Source organism: Helianthus annuus, chromosome 5, assembly GCF_002127325.2.
Source record: "Helianthus annuus cultivar XRQ/B chromosome 5, HanXRQr2.0-SUNRISE, whole genome shotgun sequence".
In the NCBI taxonomy this organism is placed as follows: Eukaryota; Viridiplantae; Streptophyta; class Magnoliopsida; order Asterales; family Asteraceae; genus Helianthus; species Helianthus annuus.
This window is the reverse complement of record NC_035437.2, coordinates 154890547-154908436: the sequence shown is the minus strand read 5'-3', so window position 1 is coordinate 154908436 and position 17890 is coordinate 154890547. Positions and strand designations below refer to the sequence as shown.

The following is a 17890-nucleotide window of genomic DNA, read 5'->3' as shown; positions in this document are numbered from 1 at the left end:
TTGTCATCGTCTTCATCGATGACATCCTCATCTACTCGAAGAACCAAGCTGACCATGAGAAACATCTTCGGTGCATTCTTAAGCTGCTCCATCAAGAGAAGCTCTATGCCAAGTTTTCAAAGTGTGAATTTTGGCTTCGCAAAGTCCAGTTCCTTGGACATGTTGTGAGTGAACGTGGAATTCAAGTGGATCCCGCAAAGATAGAAGCTATTATGAACTGGCAGGAGCCAAAGACACCTTCAGAGATTCGTAGCTTCCTAGGTTTGGCTGGATACTATAGGCGTTTTATTGAAAAATTCTCAAGGATTGCTGCACCCTTAACGTCGTTAACCCGTAAGAACATTTAGTTTAATTGGGGGCCCAAGCAGCAAGAATCTTTTGATATCTTGAAGCAGAAGTTGAGTAACGCACCAGTGCTGACTCTACCTGAAGGCATTGAAGAATTTGTGGTGTATTGTGATGCATCACACACCGGAATGGGGTGTGTGTTAATGCAAAAAGGGAAGGTCATAGCCTATGCTTCGCGTCAATTAAAGGTGCACGAAAAGAATTACCCCACCCATGATTTGGAGTTGGGTGCCGTTGTATTTGCACTTAAGCTTTGGAGGCATTATCTGTATGGGACGAAGTGTGTGATCTATTCCGACCACAAGAGCCTTCAACACCTGTTCAATCAGAAGGATCTGAACATGAGGCAGCGACGATGGATGGAAACCTTGAACGATTATGATTGTGAAATAAGATACCATCCAGGCAAGGCCAATGTAGTCGCAGATGCCTTGAGCAGGAAGGAAAGAGTGAAGCCGATAAGGATCAATGCCAAGAGCATTGAAATTAAGAATAGTTTGAATGAAAGGTTGTTAGCTGCATAAAAGGAAGCTGTGTTGGAAGCTAACTATCCTGAGGAGAAATTAGGAGTAACTGAAGAACAGTTGTCCTACGACAAGGACGGAATGTTGAGGTTAAATGTACGTGTATGGGTTCCTGTATATGGAGGACTTCGGGATGTTATTGATGCGTGTGTAGTGTAATATATTTTTAATGTATAATTAAGCCCTTTTTACACCTTTAGCCAAGTTTTAAATTTATAAAACACGATATTCACTAACACTAAACACACATATGGGCAAGTGCACCCATCGTGGACGTAGTATAGTGTTGGTAAGATACCGAGGTCGTCCAAGGACACAAGAGCTTTTAATACCGGTTTATCCTCAACGTCTAATCAAATCAAAAAGTGAGAAAAATATTTTTAAACTAAGAAAATAAAAACTAACTAAATGCTGAAAAATAAAATAAAATAAAAATAGATAGACAAGATGAATCACTTGGATCCGACTCGTGTATTAGTATTTTCGCACTTTTGCACTTGTTTAAGAGATTATCTTAGTTATTGTAGTAGGCCCCTCTTTTGAAGGCGACGTTACCCTCAACCCAGTAGTTTGAGTCAGCAAGGATACAATCCTAAAGGGTCGGATTATTGGAAGATAATGAATTAAGTTATTAATGCAAATTGTGGTAGGCCCCGCTTTCGGCGGTGACGTTACCCTCGGCTAAGTAGTCTGAGTCAGCAAGGATACAGTCCTAAATAGCCGGGTTATAGTATTAATAGTAGTTAACTTATGAGGGGGTCAAAGAGTTTGGATCCCCGCCATCCAATACCTATGGGCATTGAAGGAGATCCTACTAAATTTGACCCAGGTCCCAAGCAGGACCTCTAAACGCTGAACAAGGGCAAGACCCTTACCAAACCGTTCCCTTACACCCCGACCAGGTAGCCAACATACCTCCATATAGACCGTGGAGATATGAATGGTGAAAATCTTTTATTTTATATAGACAGTAAAATAATGCCAAGATACCACGGACAAACGATAAGGAAAGATGACCTTCAACATAAGCAACTAGTTATTAAAGTCATTACTACAAAACCAAATAAAAAGTGCAAAAGATTAAAAATAAAAAGTATTATACTATACACTTGTCTTCACCAAGTGATGTAAGAGACTTAGGCAAACATGGCCTTGATTGTCAAGAACTCTTATTATCAATCTTGGATCCCGAGACGACTCACACACTCTACGATGGACAATGGATGATGGTGGTGGATGATGGTGTTATGGTGGTCGTGGGTGGTGGATGAAGTGTGAGAGAGGTGGTTGGCCAAGGGATGAGATGGAATGAAACCAAGCACTCCTATTTATAGGCTGAACAGAAGGCTGGGCACGGCCCCGTGTCCGCTGGACACGCCCCCGTGCCCGTCTGACATTCTCTCTCTTCATTAATTGTAATTCGCAATTACAATTAATGCGCCTGTTGTACTTTCACCACGCCCCCGTGCTCACTGGACACGGCCCCGTGGTGGGCAATAGAAGCTTCTACAAGTTTGTCTTTTATGCTGCTTCTTGGGCACGGCCCCGTGCTGGCTGAGCACGGGGCGTGTTCAGGCTTCTGTTTTCTCTTCTTTGCTTTGGAGGATGCCGTTGAGGGTCCGGGCAGTCTACTTTTATTCCTTTTCTTGTATTTATGCTAGAATTAGTTGTCTTTTTGCTTCTTTTGTGAATTTGAGCTCATTTCATCCTGAAAATACAAAAGGAAGACAAAAACACTCTTTTTCCAACATTAGTACTTAAAAAGGGTTAGTTTTATGCCTTAATTGATGTGATTTATATGTTGCATTTTACACACATCAAATACCCCCACACTTGAACTTTTGCTTGTCCTCAAGCAAAACTCTTTAAATGTGGCTTACACTCTCAAATGGAATGGGTAGAAGAGAAAGTTTTTTTGCTTGTCATAGAGTGTCGGGAATCCAAGATCTTTTTAGGTTTTATTTTTATTTATTTACAATCCTATTCGTTATGATTTATTTAGAACGTTTCATAGGATAAATTACTTATTTGGGCATAACATGCCTTTTTAAAATTCCATTTATATACAAGTTCACATACCTCACGGGATAAATCACTCAACACTCGGCCGAAGGTGTATTTTTAGTGAATCACTCGAGAGCGGCATGGAACTTACGCCTTCCATAGGCTTGCCAAGCAATCAATCCTCCTCCTTTTTAACTTTTTACCTTTGTAAATATCAAGAGGACTTTTTGGGTGAAGGGTTAGGCTTGGGTTAAAGGTGGGTGGTTGGGTTAGTGGTTAGTAAAAAGGGCGAAAAGTGTAAAAGCGTCGGTTTTCGTAACACACCTTGTTTTTAGTGGCTTTTTATTTTGAAGTATTTCTCCAAACAAGCTTTTATTAGTATAGCTTTGTTTGTTTTTAACTTCATCATCATTTTTTATTCTTATTTTTTTATCAGTCACATAAAAGAGCGAGCTTGCGAAAAACCGAGCTTGATACTAAAATAAAGGGTGAAAAATAAAAAGGGTTTTTTTGGTGGGTAAAAAGGGTTTTAGGGTAATGAAATGAAAGGTTTAGGCTCAAAGGGGTTAACTAGGGGGATTTTGGGTAGGTGGTAAAAAAAATGAAAAATAATGGTGTAGAAAGAAAAAATGGTTAGTCCTAATGCCTCCATCATTTACTTACTTGGGTTTAAGTTGGTAAGGACCGGGAATGTATCGTCGTGGCAAGTTCTAGCGTTGTAAGAACCAAGCGGCTATTCACACAAGAAACGAAAAATGAGCATTTAGTCTAAAGATGTAAATTTGTATGCTCAATAAAGGCTCAAAACTCACTTTTGTGGGAATGGGTTTTTTTAATGTGATCAAGTATATATAATCGAATTTTGACTAGACTTGTTATGCCTTTTCATAATTTTCTTATGTTGGTTCTTGTTATCACGACGCTCTCGGTTGTAAATTTCATAAAAATATAACCTTATTAAACTTGTAATTCCTAACTTAAACTTTAGACAAGTGAAAATGAAAGAATTTTTTTTGAAAAAATTTGGGGTGTTTAGCGGTTCCAATAGAGTTTTGTGTAAGGCTTGTTGTTAGGACTTGCAAAATTTCAAAGTGTTAGCTTCCCCCCCACACTTAAATTACACATTGTCCTCAATGTGTCCCAAAAATAAATTTTTAGGTTGATTGGATGTGTGGTGTGGTGTTAAAAAGCAAAGATTTATGTTACTGGCAGCCTGGACACGGCCCCGTGGTGACCGGACACGGCCCCGTGGTCAGGTGCCAGTAACAGAAATTAAAGAAATGAGACAGAAGCCTGGACACGGGGGCGTGTCCGGTGAACACGGCCCGTGTCCAGTTACCTGAACTGGGCGTTTTTCTGCAGGTGGCTCAGCACGGGGCCGTGTTGGTTGGGCACGGCCCGTGTTGAGCCTTCTGTGATGGAGATTTGTGTCGGGTTGCTCTGTTCTTTGTGCATGGGGCCATTTTTCTCGTTCCCTTTTTCATCCATTACCACCATGAGTGTGTTTTATTCCTGCAAATTAAAACTAAAAGATTAAACTAATCTAAGGATAGTTCCGCAGAATGCCTCCGTGGTGTGCCACGTTTATAAGGGTCCTTGGCTAGACCCAATGCGAGGTTATATGTTTTCTGAGTGGGATGCCTGGCGTCCCATGTTACACCGTCAGAGAGCGGCATCCAAGCTTGAATCAATAACCTTCATGTAGTTGACCGGGTCGTCGTCCTCTATTCTCTTCCCAACTCCGAATTTTACTTTATCATCCCCATACCTCAGAGTGAGTGTTCCGTCATTCATATCTACTACCGCTTGGGTGGTGGCAAGAAAGGGTCTTCCTAGTATGAGGGGGACTTCGGTGTCTTCCTCCATATCTAGTATGACAAAGTCGGCTGGATAGACGAACCTGCTTACCTTTACCAAGACGTTTTCGATGACACCTTGTGGAAATTTGACGGAGCGATCAGCGAGTTGTATGCTCATTTTTGTGGGACTCGTGGTTCCCAAGCCGAGTCTTTTAAACATTGATGAGGGCATGAGGTTAATGCTGGCTCCAAGGTCGGCTAGAGCATTACGAACGGGGGATTCCCCTATTGAGCAGGGAATCGTGAAGCTTCCGGCATCGATTTTCTTTTGGGGAAGTTTATTGAGTACGAGTGCAGAGCATTCTTCGCCTAAATTGACTAATTGCAAATTTTCAATTTTCTTTTTATGCGTAAGGAAGTCCCTCATGAATTTAGAGTATTTGGGCATTTGGGTTAGGACCTCGATAAAAGGAATATTGACATGCAATTGTTTTAATAGACTTTCGAATTTTGCGAATTGCTCATTGGTCTTTTGACGAATTAACCTACCGGGGTACGGAACGCGAGGAGCTTTGGTAAGCTCTGGTGATGGAGGGGAGTTCTTCTCCTGCAGAGGTGTGGGTACTGTTTCTTCGGTTGGCGGCGGCGCTTCTGCAGGCCCTACGGTTCGGTTTCGTAGTGTGATGAGGTGAACTTGCGCTTTTGGGTTTGTTTCGGTATTACTAGGTAATGCGCCTTGCGGTCTCTCGGCAAAATTTTGAGCTATTTGATTTAATTGTTTTTCTATGTTTTGAATACTAGCTTGTTGATTTCTAAAATTTGATTCTAATTGTAGAAATCTTTCCGAGTTTTTCTTTTCAGTGTCGGAGATGAGGCGAGATACAGTATCCTCAAGCCTTTCTCTTCCACTTTGTTGTTGAGTGAAATTTGGTGACTCATTTCTTGGTTGTTGAAAGTTTGTTCGTTGGGTTTGTTGGTTACTACTATTGCCAGGTTCTCTCCAACCAAGTTTTGGGTGGTTTCGCCATCCTTGGTTGTAAGTTCCCGTTGGGGGACCCGACGGCCTAGGTCTATTATCAATGTAGTTTACCATTTCTTGTTGATCGTCCGTTTCTTTCATACAACTCCAATTTTCATCTGACCCACCACACCCTTCACAAGCCATAACCGAAACTGTTTTTGTCATTTCCAATTTTTTTATTTTCGAAGAAAGGGCCTCGATTTGGGCTTGTAAAGAAGTGCTTTCATCGACCTTATGGGCACCTGGGGCAATAGATTTATTTCCCCGGGGGGTGTGCCATTGAAAATTGGTTTGAGCAATTTTCTCAATTTGATTATATATTTCATGCGGGCGTCGATTACCTAAAAGTCCCCCGGAGCTAGAATCAAGTGTCTGCCTGGTGTGTGGCAACAATCCATTATAGAAAGTGGATACTTGTTGCCATATCGCAAGGCCGTGATGCGGACACTTGCGTAATAACTCCTTGAACCTTTCCCAAGTTTCATATAAGGATTCCCCGTCCTCTTGTGAATATGTATTAATTTCAGTCATTAATTTAGCAGTTTTAGCGGGAGGGAAATACTTATATAGAAATTTTTGGGCTAGTTCATCCCAGGTGTTTACCGATCCAGCTGGGAGGGCGTTGAGCCAAGCTTTCGCTCGGTCTTTCAGTGAGAAAGGAAACATACGGAGGCGGATGGCATCATTTGATGCTCCGTTGATCCGAAAGGTATCACATATTTCTAAGAAATTGGTGATATGTAGATGGGGATCCTCGTCCGCAAGCCCATGGAAGGTTGCGGAGTTTTGGAGCATTTGCATCAAATGCGGCCGAAGTTCGAAGTTATTAGCTTCAACATTCGGAGCATTGATAGCGGCGCCTAGGTTACCTACGGTGGGTCGTAGATAATCCATGAGGGTACGTTGGTCCGCCATTAGAGGTGGATCACCCGAAACCTTCTCTTGGTTTTTAGCTTTTAATCTTTTTCTGAGAAAGCGTTCGGGTTCTTCTAGAGGTTCCTTTATGTCCTTATTAGAACTGGAGCTCATACACTATGTAAGATTGGCGTCGGGTTCCAAGTCCTGCAATAAAAACAGAAAAGAGTGTTGGTCAGAAGGTTCACCACGGCCCCGTGTTCAGCGAACACGGCCCGTGGTCGGAGTTACAGTTAATGTTTTCCAGATCCCAGTTACTGGAAGTTGGACACGGCCCCGTGTAGCACCGACACGGCCCCGTGGTCAGCCTTCTGTAACCTGGAAAACTAAAAACTGCCAGTAACGATGCTGGGCACGGCCCGTGTCCGACCAGGCACGGCCCGTGCTGAGCTCTGCAGAAGCTGAAAAACTAAGAAAATCCTAAAAATTAAAAAGAAAAAAATAAAAATATGACTAGGCCGTTGATTCCTAACTATCTTAAAATCCTTGTGTCCCCGGCAGCGGCGCCAAAAACTTGATGCGTGTGTAGTGTAATATATTTTTAATGTATAATTAAGCCCTTTTTACACCTTTAGCCAAGTTTTAAATTTATAAAACACGATATTCACTAACACTAAACACACATATGGGCAAGTGCACCCATCGTGGACGTAGTATAGTGTTGGTAAGATACCGAGGTCGTCCAAGGACACAAGAGCTTTTAATACCGGTTTATCCTCAACGTCTAATCAAATCAAAAAGTGAGAAAAATATTTTTAAACTAAGAAAATAAAAACTAACTAAATGCTGAAAAATAAAATAAAATAAAAACAGATAGACAAGATGAATCACTTGGATCCGACTCGTGTATTAGTATAACCTTTGATTATTTTCGCACTTTTGCACTTGTTTAAGAGATTATCTTAGTTATTGTAGTAGGCCCCTCTTTTGAAGGCGACGTTACTCTCAACCCAGTAGTTTGAGTCAGCAAGGATACAATCCTAAAGGGTCGGATTATTGGAAGATAATGAATTAAGTTATTAATGCAAATTGTGGTAGGCCCCGCTTTCGGCGGTGACGTTACCCTCGGCTAAATAGTCTGAGTCAGCAAGGATACAGTCCTAACTAGCCGGGTTATAGTATTAATAGTAGTTAACTTATGAGGGGGTCAAAGAGTTTGGATCCCCGCCATCTAATACCTATGGGCATTGAAGGAGATCCTACTAAATTTGACCCAGGTCCCAAGCAGGACCTCTAAACGCTGAACAAGGGCAAGACCCTTACCAAACCGTTCCCTTAACCCCCGACCAGGTAGCCAACATACCTCCATATAGATCGTGGAGATATGAATGGTGAAAATCTTTTATTTTATATAGACAGTAAAATAATGCCAAGACACCACGGACAAACGATAAGGAAAGATCACCTTCAACATAAGCAACTAGTTATTAAAGTCATTAATACAAAACCAAATAAAAAGTGCAAAAGATTAAAAATAAAAAGTATTATACTAAACACTTGTCTTCACCAAGTGATGTAAGAGACTTAGGCAAACATGGCCTTGATTGTCAAGAACTCTTACTATCAATCTTGGATCCCGAGACGACTTACACACTCTACGATGGACAATGGATGATGGTGGTGGATGATGGTGTTATGGTGGTGGTGGGTGGTGGATGAAGTGTGAGAGAGGTGGTGTGCCAAGGGATGAGATGGAATGAAACCAAGCACTCCTATTTATAGGCTGAACAGAAGGCTGGGCACGGCCCCGTGTCCGCTGTACACGCCCCTGTGCCCGTCTGACATTCTCTCTCTTCATTAATTGTAATTCGCAATTACAATTAATGCGCCTACTGTACTTTCACCACGCCCCCGTGCTCACTGGACACGGCCCCGTGGTGGGCAATAGAAGCTTCTACAAGTTTGTCTTTTATGCTGCTTCTTGGGCACGGCCCCGTGCTGGCTGAGCACGGGGCGTGTTCAGGCTTCTGTTTTCTCTTCTTTGCTTTGGAGGATGCCGTTGAGGGTCCGGGCAGACTACTTTTATTCCTTTTCTTGTATGTATGCTAGAATTAGTTGTCTTTTTGCTTCTTTTGTGAATTTGAGCTCATTTCATCCTGAAAATACAAAAGGAAGACAAAAACACTCTTTTTCCAACATTAGTACTTAAAAAGGGTTAGTTTTATGCCTTAATTAATGTGATTTATATGTTGCATTTTACACACATCAGTTATCCTCAAGGAAGCCCACAGTTCCAAGTATTTCGTCCATCCTGGAGCTGACAAGATGTACCAGGATTTAAAGGCAAATTATTGGTGGATAGGCTTGAAAAAGTCTATAGCTGCTTATGTAGCTAAATGCTTGACGTGTGCTAAAGTCAAAGCTAAACACCAGAAGCCGCCAGGTTTGCTGCAACAGCCTGAAATTCCCACTTGAAAATGGGAAATGGTGACGATGGACTTCATCACCAAATTTCCTAAGACGCCGAAGGGAAATGATACTATATGGGTCATAGTTGATAGACTGACTAAGTCAGCACATTTCCTGCCCATTAGAGAGACCTTCAGCTCTGACATGCTAGCCCAACTGTACGTGGATAAGATTGTGGCCTTGCATGGCGTGCCAGTATCTGTTATCTCAGATCGGGATACTAGATACACATCTCATTTCTGGAAAAGTTTCCAACAGTCTCTGGGCACTCAATTGAATTTCAGTACGGCTTACCATCCTCAGACGGATGGGCAGAGTGAGCGTACCATTCAGACGTTGGAAGACATGTTGCGTGCATGTGTGATTGATCTAGGAGGAAGTTGGGACAGGCATTTACCGTTGGTCGAATTCTCCTACAATAATAGCTACCATACTAGCATTAAGGCTGCGCCTTTTGAGGCATTATATGGTAGAAAGTGCAGAACGCCCATTTGCTGGGCAGAAGTGGGAGATACGCAATTATCAGGTCCTGACTTAGTCTTCGAGACAACGGACAAGATTGTCCAAATTCGCGACCGTCTGAAAGCTGCTCGAGACAGGCAAAAGAGCTATGCGGATGAAAGACGAAAACCTCTCAAGTTTGAGGTAGGCGATAAAGTTTTGCTCAAAGTATCACCTTGGAAAGGGGTGATGCGATTTGGCAAAAAGGGTAAGTTAAGCCCAAGGTACATAGGACCATTCGAGATCATCGAATGTGTAGGATCAGTGGCTTACAAGTTAGACTTACCTGAAGAGCTCGATGGTATTCATAATGTATTTCACGTCTGCAATCTGAAGAAATGCCTGGCCGATGAGTCGCTAGTCATACCACACACAGATGTGCATATAGACGAGAGCTTAAAATTTGTGGAAAAACCTGTGTCGATTGAGGATCGACAGGTAAAGAAGCTTCGGAGAAAGCTTGTGCCTATTGTCAAGGTGAAGTGGGACGCCCGCAGAGGTCCTGAATACACATGGGAGCTAGAATCCTCAATGAAAGAGAAATACCCTCATCTGTTTCCTTAAATCTCGAGGACGAGATTTCTTTTAAGGGGGTGAGGATGTAACACCTTGAAAATTTGTGTCCAATAAAGTATAAACACGTGTCATAAGCTCTGAACGTGAGAAAGAATACTTTGGAGGGACTAAAGTTGACAAACAGGGAAACTACGTGAATATAAGGGTCCAAAGTGTCAACAATGGATAAATATATTCTAAAATAGCCCTACATAATGTTTATACCTTCCAACGAATAAATCATGGATCATACGAAGCGAAACATAAAGGAAAGTGAGGAATTACAAACTACAGGGGCTAAAAGTGTCAACATGTGCAAAGTATACCTCTGAGTGACCTTTTGGCAGACCCGAAGCTTTGTAACGATAAAATATACTCACTATAATATGTGGTTAAAATTTCATAAAGTTTCGTTATCGTATGAGAAAGTTATGATCAAATTCGTGTTCGAGGGGTTAAAAGCGTCAACATTGAATTCTATGGCCTTATGAGTGGTTACAAGGTTGGTCAAGGACTTAACGAAGTTAGTAAATGTCCCAAGGCCCTTAAAAATCAAGTTTGGAGGCTGAAATGGCAAATTAGAAGCTCAAAACCACGTTACAAAGGACCAGGGACTGAAATTGCAAATGAAACTTGTTGACTGGATCAGACAGGTCAGGCGACCCGCGTAAGCCCCCCTTAAAAACTCACGCGGGCCGCGTCAGGGTGCCAGCGACAAAATTCACCTACAGCTGCCTGTTTAAAGCTGTTAACCGACTTATGAACCTATGAAATGATACCAGGGGCTGTGCAAACTGGTTTTCATGCATTAGGGACATGTGGGATGATCCTACAACAAGTGTAGACTTGTTTGGCACCATCTTGTAAGATCAAATGTTGTATATAAGGAGCATGAGTTGTGAACCAAATGTTCACCCATTTGCAAAGTTCACAAGTATACTCTCTGGAGCTCTCTGGACAGCAAGCACTCTTCCTTAGCATCCCTAATCCTAATTAGGACTCTTGTAAGTGTCCTTAACCCTTCCTAATTCGTTTTAGCTTAGTTAATTAGCTAAAAGTCAAACCGTCGTAATTAAGGTTTGACTTCGTGATTAATTAAAATGTGCTCTGTCAAATCAGAATTAAAAGTACCTTTAAGTAGGTAATTATGTGGGTAACAAACCCTTAAAAGGGTATTTCCAGTTTCCCACTCTAACTATGTTAATTGTCGAGTCAAAGCTTATTACAAAAAGTCAACAGAAAGGTTATTTGCGAATTAATACATAATTAGCAATGTAGGATGCATGCAACCTGTTTAATCATTAAAATAACTTGGTAATTAATGTAAGAACATGTTCCAACATGTTCAACTCGACAATTTTCAGTTTAGGCTCGGTTTGGAACCGAAAGTCGCAAAGTTTGACTTCTGCTTTGACTTTCAGTTCTGACCCGTTTAAGCCAAGATTAGGATTGCCTTAGAGCTTCTTTTGAACCTATTTACATGTTAGTATAACTCTGAGATTATACAACTTGGTTCATTAGATATCCTTTTCACTTGCATGTTTCCGTTAATCGCTTATATGTTGACCATTATGCCCATTTGACCCTAAAACGTGATTTTGAAAATGTAAAAAGGGTAGGCACTTTAGCTACTGATTTATAAACTTGCACCCAAAATTTGAAGTCAGTTTGAGGTCTAGATTAAGAGTTATGCTCAATAGCGTAATTAAGAGCTTCTTTAATAATTAAATGGCGTAAATTACGTATAGCCTATCAAAACCCAAATTTTTATACCAAACTTTTTACCCACTGTTATAAAATAATATTTTGGGATTTTTGAAGATTTTTATTTATTTTTAGGCTGAGCATAACTTAGTGTTCTAAGATTAATTCGGTTTATGCCGGTTTTGCCCTTTTTGGCCATAAATTGAGTTTTACAAATCCTTTTGACCTCAAACCAATTTCTACTAATTTGTTATGATAAATAAATTATTTTGAGCCTTCTGGAATATTAAAAATATCAGCTTTTTACAGAAAACCCGGAAATGGCTCCAAATCGCCTTTTTAGGCATTTTTAACACATAAGTGTGCACTAGAACCTTATTAAGCTTAAGGGATTGAACCTACTGATGTAATTAGTGAAATTTTATATTTTAAACAGTAGGCAAATTTTTTGAACTCAGAATTCCAGAATTGACCTTTTAGGCACATGTGAAATTACCAAAATGCCCCTACGGTGCATAGTAAGGTTAAAGATAATAAATTTCACATAAATTTGATACCCTACTGTTATAACTTAGTAAATTAAGTATATTTACTAATTTAATAAGACCTGTAACTCAGGTTATCATTTTAACCCTTTTTCACCTTATAAAATGACCAAAACGCCCTTTTGAGGCATAGTTTTGGTTTATAATCATTTGGGGCATAATGGAAGGTATCATTCTGATATCACAACATATTTTAAGCATATTGACTTCAGAAACTTGTATTTGACTCTTATGGTTACTCGTTACGCATTATACGCGTTCGGATCAGCTTGTGTGACTAGTTTGGCCATTTTAGCCGAAACGGGTCAAACCATATCTTTTTGGTCTCAAAATCCAGAATGTGATTATGTTGCCCATATAAAACAAGTGTGCAAGCTTGTTGGGACAAAACCACATTCTAAAACGGTCTTCGCCTTATTGTGCGTTTAAAACCGTAATCTTTATATAAAACTAACCGGTCTAAGCTTAAGACCCGTTAGGATTCTAATAGGTTATTAAAACCTTAATTTCTAGATCTAGGAGCCCAGTAAAAGCTACGTGCACTCGTTATATTTGGTTTATACTTTGCTCAGGTAAATACGTTTAACTTATTTTCCCTATACGGGCTTGGGGTACGGTATATAAAATACCGCTTGGCCGGGAATTGACCGTAACCGGTCTTGGTTATGTGCAGTCAAATTAACCCGTTTGAAAATGTTGTTTTGTTTGTTTAACGCCTTTGGGGGCTTAATGACCATGTCCCGGATATCCTTGGCATCATTCAAAGAATGGCCACGACCTTAGTACTCGGGTGTAGGCATACACCCGTAGTGTTGTACAATATGTATAATCGTCGGCACGAGAGAAGTCTCGCGGCGGAATTATATTAAGTGGTGTGTCTATTAATCTTTAACCCGTCACGACCCGGGCTACTGAACGCAGAACGAACATGTAATTCTTTTACAAGATTATTAAGCAAAATAATTATCCCAAGTTATAAAAAGTTTTATGCCACGAGCATTTAAATCAATTTTAAACATTTTCAAAATGAGTCGGTTAAATTGTATTTACCAGTGTAAACTGACGTATTTTCCAAAAAGACTAAGTGCAGGTACTACGCGTAATAGGCTGGTCACTCCTTAAGCATCCATAGAAGTCCGCAAGCTTAGGATGCATGAAGTCTGTTGAAATGAAGTTCCTTTTTCGTTTGATTCTGCCTGTGGATTCTATTTCGACATTTTGTGATGTTTGAATATTACAATAATTTAAGTTGAAATGAATCTATCTTGCTTCCGCTGTGCATTATAATTTGTGTTGTTTGACTATGATGATATCAACTACGTCACGTTAATCCCCCACCGGGCCCACCGGTGACACGTGGAAATTAGGGGTGTGACAACCCACAAGCTAATGGTCAAGCAGAATCATCCAACAAGATCATCATCAACAATTTGAAGAAGAAGCTTGGATCCAAGAAAGGGAAATGGGCAGAAGAATTACCTTATGTGCTTTGGGCTGATAGGACAACCCCCAAGAATGCTACAGGCCAGACTCCATTCTCTTTAGTATTTGGGGCAGAGTCAGTGATCCCAACAGAAATGGTGGTTCCAACTGCTAGAACAAGTACCCGTGATCCTGAGGAAAATGATGAGAACTTGGCTCAAGACCTGGATACCATTGAAGAAATCAGGGATCTAGCTAGGATAAGGATGGCCAGTTATCAACAAAGAATGGCTGGTGCTTACAACAAAAATGTCAGGATCAGGAAGTTTCAAGTTGGAGATATGGTATTGAGGAAAGCATTCCAGAATACCACCAATCCTGCTGATGGAAAGTTGGCACCGAAATGGGAAGGCCCTTATTTGATTGAAGCTGAAGCAGGAAAGGGGGCATATAGATTGCTGACCATGGAAGGTGATTTGTTACCAAGAGCTTGGAATGCTGTTCACTTGAAGAAATATTTCATGTGAGCAGCATCCTCATGGCATAGATGATCCTTGCATTAGGGGTATCCTTGAAGGATCCTTAAAGCATCAATGATCCTTACTCTGGTAATGTCCTAATCTTGAACTATTTCATTTCCTTATTTTCTCATATAAGGATAAGGATCATGTGTCCTTTATCCTTCTCTCACAAGATTTTGAGTTTTGAAAGTTCAGGAATCCTTAGCAAAGCGTTTATTATCTACAGAAGCAATCCAGTTCCTTGGGTTTAACCCCAGTTATTTGGGCTTGACCCCAGTTCCGCCTGTAGCGCATGATGATCCTGGTATAGTTCAAGGCAGTGGGACCAGTACTCGCTTTAGGGGCTGATAATTCCATTGTACTGGCTATACCTAGGATCCTACGTATAATGGTAGACGTACCATACATCCGTTCCTAAGGTTTCCTCGTTTTCACGTTAGCTAAGGTTTTGGCATTACCATGTCACTAAGTTTGGATAGTCGCCAGTTAGGGCCATACTCCAGTTTACAGACGATCCTTGGGCTTGTCCCCAGTTATCCTTGGGCTTGTCCCCAGTTATCCTTGGGCTTGTCCCCAGTTATCCTTGGGCTTGTCCCCAGTTATCCTTGGGTTTATCCCCAGTTGCTAACTCTTGTTTTATATTGGCTTAGTCCCAAGTTATGCTCTATTTCAGGTCCTTGAAGTTAAACAACTAGGGATCCTCGATCCTTACTCCTCTCTAAGGTTTATCTTATAGTTATCCTGATTGTGGTTAGGATCCTAACTTGGATCCTCAGGTATGATCCTTAACTATTTTTAATTCTATTCATTGTTTATTCGAATAACCCTTATACTTTGACAACTGAACTTATGATCCTTAAAACATATACTACTTTTTGGGATTTTTCAACTATAGGATATTTGATCATGGATCATATCCTACATGTTTTCAATCTGACTTATTCAAAATTGCTTATTTAATAAGTGTACATCAAAACAATTGAGAATTAAAGGAACCAAAAGGATAATAACTCAGGATAAGCGACAAAAGATTAAGATTTTATTTATTAACAAAGAGACTAACCCTTCAAAGGTTGTCAAAATTACCTACCCCGAGCATCTACCAGCAATACGTGGCCCGTCCGCTGGGGTAGGTAAAGGGTGTCCATGATAATAGGTTCAAAGTAGTGCAGGAATATAAAGGCGGCAGGATCACAATGGCTTCATCCCCCAAACAGAGGATCCCTCCACCATTTGCAATCCTACCTATTGTCTGAAGGATCCTAGATCCTTAATCCTAAAAACTATTGTTCGAAATACAAACCATTGAATTGTTCAACAAACAACCATCAAACTAAAAAAATTGGGCTCCGGCTATGTCTAGAAGTTTCCTTCATCGCCCAATCCTGCAGCCTAAACCTTCACTGCATCACCACCTCCGGCTCCACTTGCTTCACCACCTTCACCCTTGCCTCCAGCCTCAATGGTCAGGATCTCTTCAGCCTCTTCTTCATCCTCCAGTTCAGCCAGCCTTGCCTTCCAGCCCTCCACATCCCAGGTGCTCTTGTCAAAAGCAGGATCCTGAGCTTCCAGGGCCATTTGCAGCTTGGTCTTGTACATTGCTATGGCGGCGGAGACCTTGGCATCCTCGGTGATCTCGTGCCTCTCGTAGTCAAAGTTGATCAACACCTTGGCCGTCTCGTTTCTGGCATTCTGGAGATCCTTCTGAAGATCAGCAATCTTGAGGTCCTTTAGCACTGCAACTTGTTGAAGATCAGCAATCTTGCTATCCTGATCCTCAACGTGGCCAACATAGGTCTCAAAATTTCTGCAAAGAAGACAAAGGATAAGGTCAGAACCAAGTGATCCTCATATCAGCAGGATATAAGAGCAGGGACTGTGATCCTTACCTCACTGAAGTAGTCAAGGAATTGTTGGCGGATCAAGGGGAGACCTTGCAGATCCTCAGCTTCAGAGGCCTTTCTCTTCTTGCCTCCCTTTCCTCTGAGGGGTGCCTTGGGGACCGAAGCTGTCGGGCTGGTAGGAGCCTTTCTTTTGGAGGATCTGATGGTGGTGAGATCGGTGACACTGAACTTTGAAGCAGACTTGGTGGATTTTCCAGCACCTACACAACCAAAACAAGATAAGTATCCTAATTTCACTTATATTTCATTATTTATTTAAATTTTTAAACAAAGATACTTGTTAGGGCTGGATTTTTACTATAAGTGATCCTTATATGTGATCCTAACCAGTGATCCTTGTTTCTTTGGCAGGCAGTGATCCTCAGCCGGACTTCAAGATCAGGATCATGGGACGTTATGGTGATCCTTATACTAACGGTCACCTTCGCTTACTACAATATTATTTTGCAGGAACATCTAGCAGGATATGCTCTAGGCATCATGATCAAGGAACGCGTTTTCACAATTATGGCAAGAGCTAAATTGAAGACGGACGTTGTACCGGATATAGAAACTAGGCTTGATCTAAGAGCAGCAATTTAGGCTAGATTATCTTTATTTCTAAAGGGGTAATGAGCTGATATTTAGTCATTTTACCTAAAATAGGTCACCTACACATGTATAAGTACCACTCTTCTTCATTCGAAAGAACACACACGACATACGACACAACTCTCAAACACTTAGACACTCAGTGATCCTTGTACTCAGCTCATTATCATCCAAAGTTGTAACTACATTTTCATTATATTGAAGTTGGTGATCGGTAGTTGCCATCACCCGAGGTTTTTTATGCCGGAGATCATACATTGATCAAGGGCTTTTTCCTCGTATAAATCATTGTGTCTTTGTATATTTCACATTGAAGTGATCCTTTACTTTTTCTACAAACCAAGCATCATACCCCGTTTACTTAGAGTTTGGTTGCATTATCCTTGTGTGATTTTTGACCAAAACAGTTTGGCGCCCACCGTGGGGCAATTGGTGCTTCATTCATAAGAAAATCTTTTGTTCGAAATCATTTCAAAGAGTTACATGGCTTCATCATTGAAGAACACGTCCACGGCGATGTCTACGGTCACTTCATCACAGATCACCTTGCCTCCTCCACCGACAGGATCTCAGAAAAATACTGAGAAGAGATCAACTCCCACTTTCTCTAAACCTCTATCTTCTTCTGCTATGAATTCTTCTATTCCCAGTACTAGTGATGTATTTGCTTTGATTTTGCAGATGAAGGATCGTATGCAGCGGCAAGATGAAACTAACGAAAGGATCCTCAGGGAAATTGGAGATCTCAAAAGACAAAAGAAAGCGGCAGATGATCATTCTCCACTAATGCCCAAATCCTTGAGCTTTGATACTCCAATAATCACTTCCCAGTCATCAGGGATCCCGGACGTGCAAATCACAGGAGAGTCAAGAGGATCACGTCTCAACTCGGCAGCAATGACTCAGACATCAGATTCACATTTTCAGCCAATAGGATCCTATCCTCAGTACATGGGATCCTTCATGAATCCGGGAGCCTATCCGGGGGCACAGCAGTTTCAAGGATCCTACTTTATTCCAGGATCATTCCAGGGCCAAGGATCCTCCTTTGTTCCAGGATCATTCCAGGGCCAAGGATCCTCCTTTGTTCCAGGATCATCCCAGGTTCAAGGATCCTCCTTTGTTCC

General features: G+C 41.2%; 1 non-coding gene across 1 annotated transcript; it reads left to right on the top strand.

The window, feature by feature from the left end:
• Nucleotides 1–6126: 6126 nt before the first annotated feature.
• Nucleotides 6127–6233, top strand: LOC118492679. Its single transcript, XR_004894681.1, has one exon. It is a non-coding gene; the product is annotated as a small nucleolar RNA R71 (small nucleolar RNA).
• The last annotated feature ends 11657 nt before the right edge of the window (nt 6234–17890 follow it).